Consider the following 14,586-nt stretch of genomic DNA (forward strand, 5'->3'; position numbering starts at 1 on the left):
GCTTAATTGGGTCCAGCAGTAGCTGGAAATATAACGGGTCTCGAACAGGATTTGAACCCTGGTCCCTGTGTCAAACCAGCCATCCAGCTGCTCGTTAGACTCTCTCAACAGGCCTTAAAATCTAACTATGGACATGAAGTCAACAATGACTGTCAGTAATTAACTGATTTTAGGGTGACTAATGCAGCCTACGGCAAATGAGCAACACTACAAGTCAATAGGTAAATAATGGCCCGTATGTTGGTGTAGTCAATGTAATGAAATTACTCTCTTCCATAATGCCACATGGTAGGCGGTAGTTCATTTCGCCTTTATTTATATGAACAACGATGGTAAAAACCGAGTGGAGGGTAAAAGACATGAAACCATCAGCTATGCAGTCCATCATTCATTGCACCCACTCACCAATCCATCCATCCATCCCAATTCCCACCCAACGCTGACATTCGCCCACCAAGTGCTCAAGCCTAACACCCACCCAATCGTTTACCCATCCGCAACCATTAATCTTTCCATCAAAAACCGTCCACCCATCCAAACTGAAAGATTACCTTGCAGTTACTATACCATCACCCCACCTATTTATTCACCCGTCCATGATGTTGATACCTAGTGCGTCTTAAGTGGTTTGAGGGAATATCTCATCAATATCTGCTCTAAAATTAGATATACAATGATGTATCCATCCGTCCATCCTTTACTCCATTCACCCCAATTCACATGGTCAACTGACCCCCCCCCCCCCCCCCCCATCCAGCAATTGTTTAAACCGCCCACCTTGCTGCAGAGACATATCCATCCATAATAATGCCAAATCAATTGGCCACCGAATCCAAATTTTCAGGTCATACATACAGCATATCGTCGTCAGTGAGGAAGGTCTGGATGGCGTTTCCATTCATCAACATACAGGGTGTCCCAAAATCCACTATCCACTTCCTCTTCTATTTCGTTTCAGGTATCATTCAGATAGACATGAGGCCATCAGCATTTGACGGCAGTTTTTGCAAGTATATCATTTCCTTGCCCATGGCTTGCCAATTGACTCTAGAGGAGCGTCGCAAAATTGCCCCCCTGGCAAGACGGTTTTCTGTCCCTGAAGGCAGGTCAGCGCTAGTTAGAGAAATTTATGGCCATTACACGCCTACAACGCCTACTATTGTACAATAGATGCTATCCATGGCAAGTTTCTCAAAACAAAACAAACGATAATGATTTTAAATAAATAAATAAAATATCATAAAAGCATGGAAACGTAATTGCAATAAATATAATAATAACAATAAATACAAAAAAAAATGTAATAAAATATAAAGATCAACGTGAAGTCAAACATGGCATTGAATTGAAGTCAGGGACAGAAAAACTTGTGATGTCAATTGGTGAATCTTGCTTTTATAGTCTGCAACGCTTACGCTAGCAAATGCTATTGAACTCACGTCTGTCTGAATGGCAGAGGTGGCAAATCCAGGTCCAGAAAGTTAAAAACACTGCCACAGTTTGGCTTTAGCCCCTCGTGCTAGCTAACTAGCTCCCTAACAGGTAAATGAGCACCCGGGGAGCTAGCTAGGGAGCTCTCTAGCTAGCACCTGTGACAGATTTTTTTTTTTTTACTTTCTGGATTTGGATTTGCCTCCTCTGCTGAATGATAACTGGGGAAAAAATTAGTGCATATAGACTTTTGAGACACTTTTTATATTCATTAGGAATGTAACGATAAGATAATGATCATATTGTGGGGAGGTTGGCAATATTAAAAAAGGTCACAATGTTGTAAAAAAAAAAAAAAGAGCTCATACTAAACCCAAAATAGCAAACTATTGTGCTTTTGTACATAACAGCGATGCATATAAACAACCTACTATCTCTAATAACAGTTAATATTGAGGCACTTACTTGCTAATGCTCGCACACATTGAGTTCCTCCACATATTGACTCGGTTCACAAGCATATCACGTTCCTTGTAACTATTAGCATGGATTTTAAACAGAATTGCCAAAACATACCTTGTGAAAATTAAACAGCACTAAAAATACTAGCCACCAGAGGGTGCTAGAACTGCACAAATGGAAATCAACCTGACTTTTTTAACAGATGTGCTGCTTTTAATATCGTGAAATGACGGCGACGATATTATAGCAATTTTAATATCGCGATATCACAATATTGCCGTGATTGTTACATCCCTAATATTTATATGCCCTATTATGTTGGACTTCATTCAAACCAGATGGTGATAATTTTACACACTTCCTCATTCATTTTAAAAAGCCTCACCAGGATGTCAGCTGGTTAATATTGTTGACATATTTGCACCTGTAAAGTTAAGAACCTCGGGCGTCCAACTCGGCCTTGATGACTCGCGGCCGGGCAATATGAAACGATTGGTATTCATTGTTGTCTGTTGGAAACAATGAATTATTTATGCTTGGCTCGGAGCATCTGCGCAAAGCATGAAAACGATCACCGCATTCTCCCTTCATAGTAGCCGACTGGAACTCGACGGCAGGCAATTCCGCCTGCTTTTACGACGAGTAGTCGTGAATAGAGTGGACTGCAGAGAGCACACGTGAAGCGCCGTTATGCTGTGTACATGTACGTTAAAGGTTTCATCAATGTTACATCTGGCGAGCAGCAGGACTACTTTAATTAGTGGAAGCGATTATTTGTGAAAACTAATTTGGGTACAAATACACAGAAACATCATTAGCGAAAGCAAGTAAAGCGCTCTCCGAGCTCACATCAGGCAGTTTGAATTCAAGGTGAGAGGCCCTGATGAACGTTTGATTGCCCACAGGCTTGTTTCTTTCCATTTGGAAAAAAAAAAAAAAAAAAAAACGGGCTGATTCCAAAGAAAACAGTTGATTGCATGATCGTTCACGCTGGTCAGTCCGATACAGTGGAGTGATGCAACAAAAAAAATGCTCTCATGTTGTAAGAAAAGCTCAGAACTTGCAAACGCATTATCCATCTTTGATGAAAAATAATGACTCAACATTAATGCTTACACATGGAATTATTCATCAAACGGCAATCAATACTAGCAGTGGGCAACCTGAGGCCTGATGGTATTGATCCGGTTCGCTATGAACGCTTGGGGGTACGCAAGATGAAAAGTCTGTTGCAATTACCAATTTATGTATTTGTACACGTGTGATTTTGTCCCTGTGATATTAAAAAGGTTTAATGTGATTGTTTCCTCTGTGAAATTGCATTTTACATAAAAACTAATACAATAATGAAAAAAAACTTACTTTCGTTGTGTGCATTATTGGACTCCGGTGTGCAAGATTAAAAGTGCAATATAATCACAAATGTTTTATTTATTTATTTATTTAGTCACAAACTGAAGGTTTTGTGCTGATGGAGGACCCAAGTAAAAGGGAAGCAGTGGAGGCAATGCATTTCTAAATAAACTAACAAACCACACACACACCAAAAAAAAACAAGAGCCAAACAAACCATACACACAAAAAAAAAAAAAGAAAGTCAAAAGTAACAAACCAAAATCAGGAATAAACTCACCACATCAGCACAGAAGACAACCAGCGACACTTGGAGTGAATGGAGCGAGCTGATTGGTTGGCACGAGGGACCGGGCTGAGGCTAACAGGTTGAAACAAAAACGTAACAAGCGAGACAAGACATTAAAAAAAGGCACACATGGAATAAAACTCAATATAATCAAAACAAGTCAAGACATGTAATATCCCAGATTAAAAAGACGAACCACTTAGACACCAGAATTGAAATGTAATGTTGACTCAATATTTTTTTTTATGCATTATTTTCTCTCACAAAATAAAATAGTCAAATAAAATAAATGTCAGCGCAAAAACAAACAACGTCAAGAAAACAAACAAAAGACGTACTGCTCACTCATTGTAAATATATATTTTTAATGTTTGTGAGACCCACCCAGCTAATGCTGTTAGCAAATACTGTATAATAATACATAATAATTCACACAATGAATAATTGCATTGCCAAAGTAACTTATATTGTGGATAACGCTGAAAATCAAATTATAACTCGTAATAGCCGCCATGATAATATTTTTTGGCAGTGCACTGCCTGCTGGGTTGGAAGGTTTCTGTATTAGCCAAGAAAGAAAAAAAAATCATTTACTGTAGAATAAAGTCAACGACAGAGAAAGCTCATTGAGTTTTTAATGGCATTGTGCAACAAGTTCAAATTAGAGCTGATTCAAGTGCCGGAAAGCAGTGGTTGCCAGCAGAGCACCTTCACTCACTTTCATGCTATTAATGGAACAACATGATATTCTTTTCTTTCAAAGATCCAAGGACCAAGCACTCACTTTTCTTTGTCATCCTGCACAAGCTACATAAATAAGATGTCATGTGATGCCAGGGATGCAAGAAGCAGTCTTCAGCATTGCCCTAGAAATAACTGGTGCCATGCTTGTTTCTCATGAAAGACTTGCTGACATTAGTTTCTTGTGGTGGGTGTTACACCATAATTGCCATATCATTAAAATAATATAATACGTTTTGTAGTAAATGCCAACTCATGCTTCTCTGGAGGTTAGGAACATTTTAATTAGTTGCATATTAAAAACACATGAACTCACATCACTTCTGCATGGTCTGAGCAACCGGGGCACTTTAATAATAATAATAATTATTATTATTATTATTCTGATACAGTGGAACCTCCAGTTACCAGTGGTGTCCAAAGTCGGTCCTCGAGGGCCGGTAGTCCTGCAGGTTTTGGATGTCTCCTTTCTCCAACACAGCTGAAGCTCATCAGCAAGCTCTGCATAAGCCTGATAACGACCCTGTTGATTGGAACAGGTGCGTTGGAGCAGGGAAACCTCAAAAACCTGCAGGACTACCGGCCCTCGAGGACCGACTTTGGACACCACTGAGTTAAACACTCGAAAAGTTGTATAATATGCTGAGTTGGGATTCATGTAAGGTTACCAGTATGAAAATAGTGATACTATAGATTTATCATACGAACATGAAATACTTTAACTCTTTGACTGCCAGACGTTTTGAGAAAAGGGATGTCGTGGGTGCCAGCCGATTTAAGCATTTTGACTGATCTTTCAAGGTCCACAGAAAATAATGTGTTTGGACTATGGAAACACACATACTACCAAATGAACGATTGGACTCTCATCTTTCATCAGAAAAAAAAGCTTGTTTCTACCTTATTCCGTTTTTCAGTAATCAACAATAGAAAATGGTTAGTTTCACCTCTGTTTTGAAACAAACGTCTTTTAACGTCTTTGGCACTCCTCCCTATGGTTTTACTAAACGTTATTTAACGTTTTTGGCAGTCAAAGAGTTAATCACAAATTTTATATCTGTACTAAAAATCTAGGTTTTCATACTCTTGTTAACAAAAATTGGAAGAAAAAAAAGTTAAACTAATAGAAATAGTTCAAAGGAATTTTTGACGTCTATAGCTGTCAATGGCAGTGAATAAGTTAACATACTTCCTTGACATCAATTACCTTTTTTTTCCTTTTTCCCCATCATGGATTTGATTTTCCATAAAATACAAAATTTTCTTGTACTACAAAAATCATCCCAGACTTTGTTATTGCATACACAAACTGGTCACATCTGGGACTTTAACCTTGCATTGTGATGCAGCTCCTGCCAGCTGTGCCGGCAACTTTCTCAGGGTTGTTGATTTCTTGAGCGGATGAAAGCGCCTGCTGCCCGTCACGCATTTAAACATGTCGCCAGGGACTCATTAGCTAAACAAATGCGTGCCGTCACCTTGCTGTCAGATGGTTAGAGTGCCATCCTCGCTGAACAAGAGGAATTATAAACAGACCAGTGGGTCCCTACAAACAGCGCCTTTTACAAAAGATGGATAGAACGAGGTGGTCAGATGATCCCTATGTAGTCCCCTCCAAAAAAACAAACCCAGGTGTCTAAACGAAAGCATGTGAAAAGATTTGACTGATTAATGTAGCTGCCATTAGAGTCAGCTTTAAAATTAAATAGGCTACATTTAGTTTGATTGTATCATAAATACTAAGAATTATTTTATGCGTTTGTTAGAATTTTGTTGTTTCGATTTGTTTAATAGTGGAACCAATGTGCGTGTTGCATGGGGACGCTAATGATTGACGCTACCGCTATCGCTACGTCACTCCCTGTAAGACTATCAAAAGCCAGCCTGAAGAGTTGCGGTTGTAACTATTGGAAGAAGGTATTTACTCTTCTCTAGTACATGCAGTCAATAGAGATCCTGGCGTTGACGTGACGTGTCCCAAAATGGCCGTGCAACCATTTTGGCAGCATAGAAAACGTGTCTGCCACTATGAGTAAACGGCAAACGCCACACTTGAACAATGATTGCCAAACGTTGTGGACCAGCTGCCACAACGTGAAGAGGCAAAAAAAGGATAAAGCATGTTCCAGGCTACCAAAAGAGGAACTTTGTACATGGTGGCTAAATCAGCATATGCTAACTCTTACCACACGCAGAATGTGGGGGTAATAATCTGTTTTGTTCATTTGTCCTGCTTCGGTTTAATAGATATTACACAGTTGAATTTAATAACTGACCAACACCATAAAGAAGATTTTTTTCATGGTATAAATGACGGTTGCCGTGGCCGATTTAGCAGCTGCTAAGTTGCTAACGTACATAAATAACACGGCCAAGACTTGCGAGAAACTGCCAACATCGATGGCATTTTAACCACACGTAAAGGATAACTCTTTGACTGCCAAAAACGTTTAATGACGTTTAGTAAAATCCTACGCAGAAGTGCCAAAGACGTTAAAAGACGTTTGTTTTTGGGGAGAAAAAAAAAAGACGTTTGTTTCAAAACAGAGCATTTGGGTGAAACTAACCATTTTCTATTGTTGATTACTGAAAAACGGAATAAGGTAGAAACAAACTTTCTGATGAAAGATGAGAGTCCAATCTTTCATTTGGTAGTATGTGTGTTTCCATAGTCCAAACACAAAATTTTCTGTGAACCTTGAAAGATCAGTCAAAATGCTTAAATCGGCTGGCACCCACGGCATCCCTTTTCTGAAAACGTCTGGCAGTCAAAGAGTTAAATAAATCAGGATTTTACAAAGTTCTATGATCCGATTTGAAAGCATTCACAGAGGAGGCAATTCCACATTAGCAGCGTCGCTAGTTTTCGCCCGCCACGCCGTTGTAAGGGGGTTCAGAGAAAGTCACGTGACATCAGGATCTCTATGAGGTAACATATTTAAATTGCAATCATTTGCACTCCTGTTAGCATTTACAATGCTTTTTAGAAATAGTAGTGTACTATCGTTAGCTCGCTAGCGCTAGTCCGTTAGCATACTATCATCATTAGCGTAAGCCAGGTTGAATTTATTGGCCACAATTAGCCCCCCAAAAAAACTGCTAAAGTAGCCAAGACATACTAGAAATAAGCGCAGAAATGATGTCAAATGATACATACAAGTCCAAGATACAATTTAATCAATTCAAAGACTAAAATACAAAGCAAGCATTTTATGAACAATTCCGAGTTTCTCGTGAGAACATTTAAACCCGTTGTGGAAAGCGCATTGAACTACAGTCTTTTGCCTCATCAAGCAAATGTCTAAGTCTTGGCTGAGCAAAATGCAGCAATAATTAATAAAGTGCATCGAGTTCCCAGACTGCACTTAATCAAGTCACACGTCCTCTCCGCATGGAATCATCAGGAGCTCTTTTCCACATCGCCTCTCATCAGATGGGACGAGGTGCTCCATCACTGATGATAAGAATGCAGGCTGAGGCCCAAGCAGACGCTGGGGTGAGAGGTATAGATTGCTTCTGGTAAAGTTAGCGGAGACTAATCCAAGGCAAGGGGAATTAGTGCGGCTCCCGCTCCGTTCCTCACGGCAGTGGTCATGCGATGTCGCCTGGCCAAGATGAATGGAGTCACATATATCACGATGGAGTATCTCCCTCCATTAGAACCCTGAACGTGAGCTGACTTTCCTTGGTCATTTTTAATACTGCCAAGTGATTTGAGGTGAGCGGTGCCTTTTGTTGCTTGGTTGCAGGGTTATGCCAAAAAATGCAAGGCAGCTTTTCACTGAATTTGATTTTATCTAAGTAGAACACAGGCAGGTTAAACAGGTCATACCGGGAAATCGTTCATTTTGAGAGCTAGTTCCCAGTCATTCGATTCGGAGGAATTTTTCACTTTTTCTGATGATTCTGCTCAACTCATCTTATGTCACACGCTTGAAGTATAGTTTGCTTATGAACTTTGCAAAGATGGCGCTACTATACGAATCAATATCAAACTTTCTCGGTTATACGTTATATAGTTAGCTCTGTTGCTAGTCTACAGTAAATGTAGCATCACAGATGGTAACGCAACAACAGTCATTTTGCTGTTATGTCATCCTTGAGAGAAAATTCCATGAATCCGGGATACAGTTTGTTATTGGTATACAAAATTATCTTTACCAGGCAACATATTTGTTACACAGCACGGTGCAGAAACATCTTTTGTATTATTTTGTATTGGTTACTGTTCAATTTTTGGGGAATTTGAATTTGTCCGTGGCTCACACAATATTGCAAAGTGTACTGGATATTATATTTTAGGTTTTTTTTTTTTCTTCCAGTATGGACTTGTGTAATATTTTTTTTAATTATTTTCTCTATACAATATGTTCCCCCCCCCCCCCCCCATCGAATATAGTTGCATTTATTACCAAATATTTGGGAAATTTTAAGCTATTTTCTAAATCGTTTTTTAAATAGGTTTGTACTACTCTAATAATTTCCCACTAATATTCAATTTAACAAAAAATGTAGATTTTGTTATTATTATTATTTTGTAAAATAACCTTGTTTGCAATCTTTTTAAATCTAACGTATAAACTTTTTTCTATTACGGAACATTAGTGGTTTGACTGTACCTAATGTTTTGACTTGTGACACTTAGCGAGTCACTTTCGCATTTCTTTGATCACAAATATGATAATTATGCTCACTGCGATTGATTTCATCTTGAGTTGAAGCGTCAGTCGCGTTTTAACATTGACATTAGAGATGTTCCTCATTTACATACTTACATCTGTACAATATCGCACCCACTTTGAAAAGTGGTAGCAAAAACTACATACAGAATGATGACATCCTCCACATAAGGAAAATCTCTTCAAAAGACCATTCAAAGATTCTCTGTGAAGCATCAATGTGAGCGCACATGCAATACAGTCAGGCAGATTTATGTCCCCCTTTATCTCGCCACATTAATATGCTTTACACGTGTGTTATATCAGGCTGGAGTCCTTGAACGTAATGTGTGTGTATTAGCAGGCATGATAAATTTTGACCGAGTGCTTACACTGTATACCGGCGTGATGAATGACTGCTGTTGTTTGTCGTTTGGGCGACTTCCAGAACAACAGCAAAAGGAAATGCACCTGCCAATTTAGCAGAAGCGCGATATTCACAGCACCGTATGTTATCATTGTTTTCCCTCCTGTCGCTCATTTCGACATGGACGGAGGTGCGAACAGGTGTGTGCGAGGATGCGTGTTCATTCCAAATGTCTGCGGCATTGTGTGCTTTGAAAGCAGATGTGTGGCTTTCTCCTCCATCTTTTAGAATTGCACTCATGCCAACGTCGCTTGAGTAAATCTGATTTTTGTACAGGCATCCTTGATAGGGGAGAAATATCAGTCCAACGTAAGTATCAACTCGACCCCTTAACTCATTCAAACCCAAAAACGTGTAAATATGTTTTTTAATACTTTATCATCCCCCCCCCCCAAAACGTTGTTGTTTTAAAAAATAAAAGTTTTTTTATGCAAGAGCATAGAGAAGGCTTTGATGCAGCTTCTGACATGAAGAGGTGGCTTAAAGCAATAGTAGTTATTACAAAAAAACAGCCAGCAGGTGGCAGCAGAGCATAAGAGATCAACCAAGGCCATGTTGCAACAAGTTCTTTTTGACAGTGTTTTCACCAGGAATGTGAATATTGATGAAACTCTCTCTCTCTCTCTCTCTCTCTATATATATATATATATATATATATATATATATATATATATATATATATAAAAGCTATATTCTAAGAGACTCTAATATTTCTTTTGGTAGGTTCCATGTTTTTATAGCAATAGAACAGAATATTTAGTGGGCTTTGCAAAATCTGTCAAAATCCAGTAAAACAGCCGGGAGCGAAGGGGGTTGCTTCAGTGAAAATGGCTGGGTGTGAATGCCATAGGAAATAAAAAATAAAAATAAAAAATTATGGTAACAAATTCATGTTATTAGAGGAAAAATGGGTTGTAATGTTAATGCCTTTAGTCAGGTGTTAAAGGCACAGGCTACCTACAGGGATTTTCTGCCTGTTGCACCTCTAGCCATGCCAGCGGGGCAGCTGAAGGGTCATCAGCCATGGGCCACCCTCCATTGATGTTTCACTCCATTTATTCTAGAACATCCCACAGTGGTGGAGCAACAAAGGTCCCCATGCCATCCCCTAGCAGTTATCCCTAGGATCCATCTTATGCCCCTTTTATTTCCAACCGATTTACACAGGGTAACAGAGCAACCCACCCCGCTTCCCTGTGAGTCCTATTGCCACCGCTACAAGCACTAATAGCCAAATCATTCAAATCAATCAATAATAGTCCAGGTTGTATTTCGCCGCTCACCATAAGTCAGCTAGGACAGACACCCATGACCCTAGGACACGCTAAAGAAACTGGATCCAAAGAATAGTGCCTTGAGGGGGCTGCTCTATTTCAAGCAGTGGATTAATGATGCAGATTATAACAATAGAGCAAATCTCCTCATTCTGACCATCGCACCACTCCGATAGCGGCTCAAAGTACTCATCTTGAAATCTGCCTCGGGGAGCCTCGGGGTGCATCTGGCTGGCTGTGCCCTGATGAGACACCAGTGCAGCCCTTTTGGAAGCTTACACACTCACCAGCTGTACAATCCAATCCGGAGAGCAGCATCAAAAAATACACTTCAACCATTTCCACCTTCCTGCGTGAATTGACTGTTGCTTTATTGCGATCATAAATTATGAGCAGGTTTAACGTTTACGATTGCCAGACCTGACAGATGATACGCCACACATGAACTGACAAGGATAATCCTTCAGAGACTTCTGAGAATTGGGTTTTTGCTAACTTTGATTGGGAGGGGGAATAAATGCTCCAATACACACTTTACCCTGTTTAACATTTCGATCATTATAACAGCATTATAGCCCCTCACTAACATGCACAAGCACAATACTCAAAAATGGTGAAATATATACAGATTGAGATTCATCAAATTAGCAGCATTAGCAATTCGGAGCTAGCTTTAGCATTGTAAATAAACCGACATTAGCCACAACTGCTGCGTTGGTAGGGTGACTTATTTGTTACTTTTGTTTGTTACTTACTATTCGACTTATTTGTTTTAATATAACAATAATAACTGCTGTACTACTTTCAGGTTATACAGACAGTTTGGCCAATCGATTTAATTTGATTGGACTGATGAAATAATTTTCAATATTGGAAATAATACTCAACTCAACTTAATTTTTTTATTTATTGAAGACAGATCATTAAGACCTATATTTCCAATATAGTATTTTTCCTTTTTTCTATTCTTCTAATTTCCTGGACCTGATCATATAACGGACACTAGAGGGTACTGATATATTTTTAAACATACTTCCATTTGTAAACTACAATATTCTAAAATTATATTTTAATACTTTATAGCTCCAAAGTCAGCAGTGAATACTGTACAATGAAGAGGAATAAAAAATATTTGTCCTCTTTGCGTGTTCCAAAACTTGAAGACAGATTTAATGTAAGAAAAAACACCTTTGCAAAAATGATTTTAATCTAACAGAGATCTCTGGACATCGTAACAGACTCCAATTCATCACTTAACAGGTGGAATTCAGAGCGCCGAATGTGCCTCTTCCGCGTGTAAAATGGCTTCTTATAGTTAAAACCGACCGCCTCTCTTTCATTTGTAGACAAAACATACTCTCTGGGTACTTTTCCATGAGCGATGGCGAAAACAGAGTCAGGGGTGCGTGTTCGAAACAGATTCTGTTCTCAAGGACCAAATGTGTTTTCCCACAGAGAAGGAACTTCTAGACCAAATAATATGTCCCAGCTTAAGGTCAAATTATACTGAGTTCAAGACTACTTGCTTTACACGTCTATAAAACCTTTCAACATGGTTAATATAAAGAATTAAGATGTTAATAATGTATAACAATGGTTAATATATGAAAATAAAGAAGTTAAATGTTAATAATATCTAACAACAACCAAAACATTGCATTCGTTGCGACAAGCTAACCAGCTAGCTAGCTAGCTAACCCATGACGACGTTATTTCAGGAGTGTGTATGAAAATGGTAACCTGCAATACCCAAATAGCAGCACTCAGTTTTAAAAAAGGTTCGTTACCCCGGTTCTATAGTACGCTACTATGCTAGTTCTGCTGATTATTTCAGTGACCATTATGGCCATCAGAAGTTACATCTACCCCAAAATAGAGCCGTCATATCTCCAATTTTATTTGAAGCCTCCAAGCTTACTACTTCCTCTGTAGTAATTAAGTCTAAAACCATCACATCAGCGTTGCCTGACAGTCATGCACAGCACAAAAATCAAGTGTTCGCCACAAGTGAAAGAGCCACAAATGACCCGTTTTTTGCACCCTCTGGCCTGCCCTCCACCTGTCACTCTCCCCAATTAAAAAGGTAGGCCCACCGAGCAAGAACATGACTCTTCTTCTTCTGTCGCTCCAGTTTAATTATGTCTAAGTCCCCAAAGGCCACACAGAGGACGCGGTCCAATTAGTCGACTGGGGGCGATGACATCACGAGTCACCATTTTGTAAGAAAAAAAAAGAATAAAAAGTCAAGCGCTCAGCCGCCCGCGTTGAAAGGAAAAAAGATGGTTTTAAAGGAGATTATATTGGGGATGAAGCCATCGAAGCTGATGAGAAAGAGATGGCAGATGCAAAGTTAAACTAACTTCTTACTTTCATTTTCTTAAGGACGCAACTTCCTGTTCCTTGCTGGCTTTTCACGCTGCCGCTCACCACGCGTGCCCACGCTTGACAGCCTGTTATTATCACGCCAGTGCGCCTCATATGTTTCGCAGCCTACGTAAAATGTTAATGCTCTCAACACCCGATCGTTTTCTACTCACTTGTCGTGTGGTGGATGTGCGCGTCTGTGCGGGAGTGCAGTTGTATGATGCACATTTCATTTGGCATTTAATCCACAAAGCAGATTGTTGTACTTTTGAGGCTTTCCAATGTTTGCATAGATGTGTGTACCAAAAGGTTGGCTCCAGGGAAGACGTGTGTGTGTGGGGGGGAGGGAGTGACAACACTCCCTCGTTGTGCTGCAAAATGGAGATATAGTGCCAAGGGGATAAAATCCCACCTGTGATAGGTGCAAATCTTTGATACAGACCATATTAAAAATATTTTAAACTTATTAAAACCACCGTTTTTAAACCACCAGGTCAGATTTTTTCAGACAAACCGTTTAAGGTTTGGCTCGGTTACATACTGGGGCTGCCTTGCTACATCCGGCAAGTAAACAAATAAAAACAAATGGTTAAAAATATTACAAGAGTAAGGACACAGTGCTGTAAAGTGTCATTGTGTTTGTTTTTCTATGATGAATGAAGTTAGTAGCCACAGTTGTTGTCTGCGCATTATTGGACAAAATAATCGCGTGATGAAGCTTCACTTTGTGTCGCTGCCATTGTTTTTACTTTACCGATGACATCAACTTTTTAAGGCTGGCGGCGATCAGGGTTAGCCCAGGGGTTATCCTGTGTACAAAATTCAGAGGCGGCCACCTCCACCTAATTTGCTCACCACTGTTATCGCTCAACACATCACTGAGCTCGGCAGCAACGCATTTTAACTGCAGTTGCAGTGTTGCGCCATTATGGAGGCGCTATATCAACAACAAGCAACAACCAAAGAAGAAACAGCTTTCTTTTCTTTCTTTTTTGAAAACTTTCATGTACCGAAGAAGAAACAGATCACGGAGCAACCGTTGCACACTCCCATTTCCTGGTTGTGAGCCAGAGGTGGTGCGCTCCAGACATCGCCAAAGTCATAAAAAAAAAACATTATATACAATATATAATATATTGTTTTACAACAACGCTGAACTATATTTACAATTTAATATGTACTAGTGGATGAATTTTTAATGATTGTAGTTTTAAAAAAATGGCAAAAATTAGTGGCAACTTTGTTTTTGGCACCGATGCCGATACTTGGTATCGGTAGTCACCCATCATCGTCAGGATGATACCACCTCTGCCTCATTTTGAGCCATGAAAAACCAAATAGCCTCAAGTCATTTGTGTTCGGCTAACATTGGAATCACGGCTAGCTTACCGCGTATGTGTGAGCACTACTTTACGACGGAACTACATCACATCTGTCATTAGTATCGCATTGGTATGTCAAATCAAATAGTTTTGCTCGTTTTCAACCTATTTGAAATGATATTTTCAAATATCCAGTGAATCAGTAGAATCCTTTTGCACCCAATATATTGACGACCATATCAAATGAACGACTAGGTTAAAGGAA

At 39.4% G+C, this 14,586-nt stretch overlaps 1 protein-coding gene across 4 annotated transcripts in view; it reads right to left on the bottom strand.

The window, feature by feature from the left end:
* enox2 (ecto-NOX disulfide-thiol exchanger 2) overlaps positions 1-14,586 on the bottom strand; it is a 313,782-nt gene that overhangs the window by 240,139 nt on the left and 59,057 nt on the right. For all 4 annotated transcript variants that reach the window (XM_077577812.1, XM_077577810.1, XM_077577809.1 and 1 more), the window contains one exon: positions 3,527-3,607. The gene's annotated coding sequence lies outside the window, so the exon portion shown is untranslated. The remainder of the gene's footprint in view (positions 1-3,526; positions 3,608-14,586) is intronic.

This window comes from Vanacampus margaritifer, chromosome 10, assembly GCF_051991255.1.
Source record: "Vanacampus margaritifer isolate UIUO_Vmar chromosome 10, RoL_Vmar_1.0, whole genome shotgun sequence".
NCBI lineage: Eukaryota > Metazoa > Chordata > Actinopteri > Syngnathiformes > Syngnathidae > Vanacampus > Vanacampus margaritifer.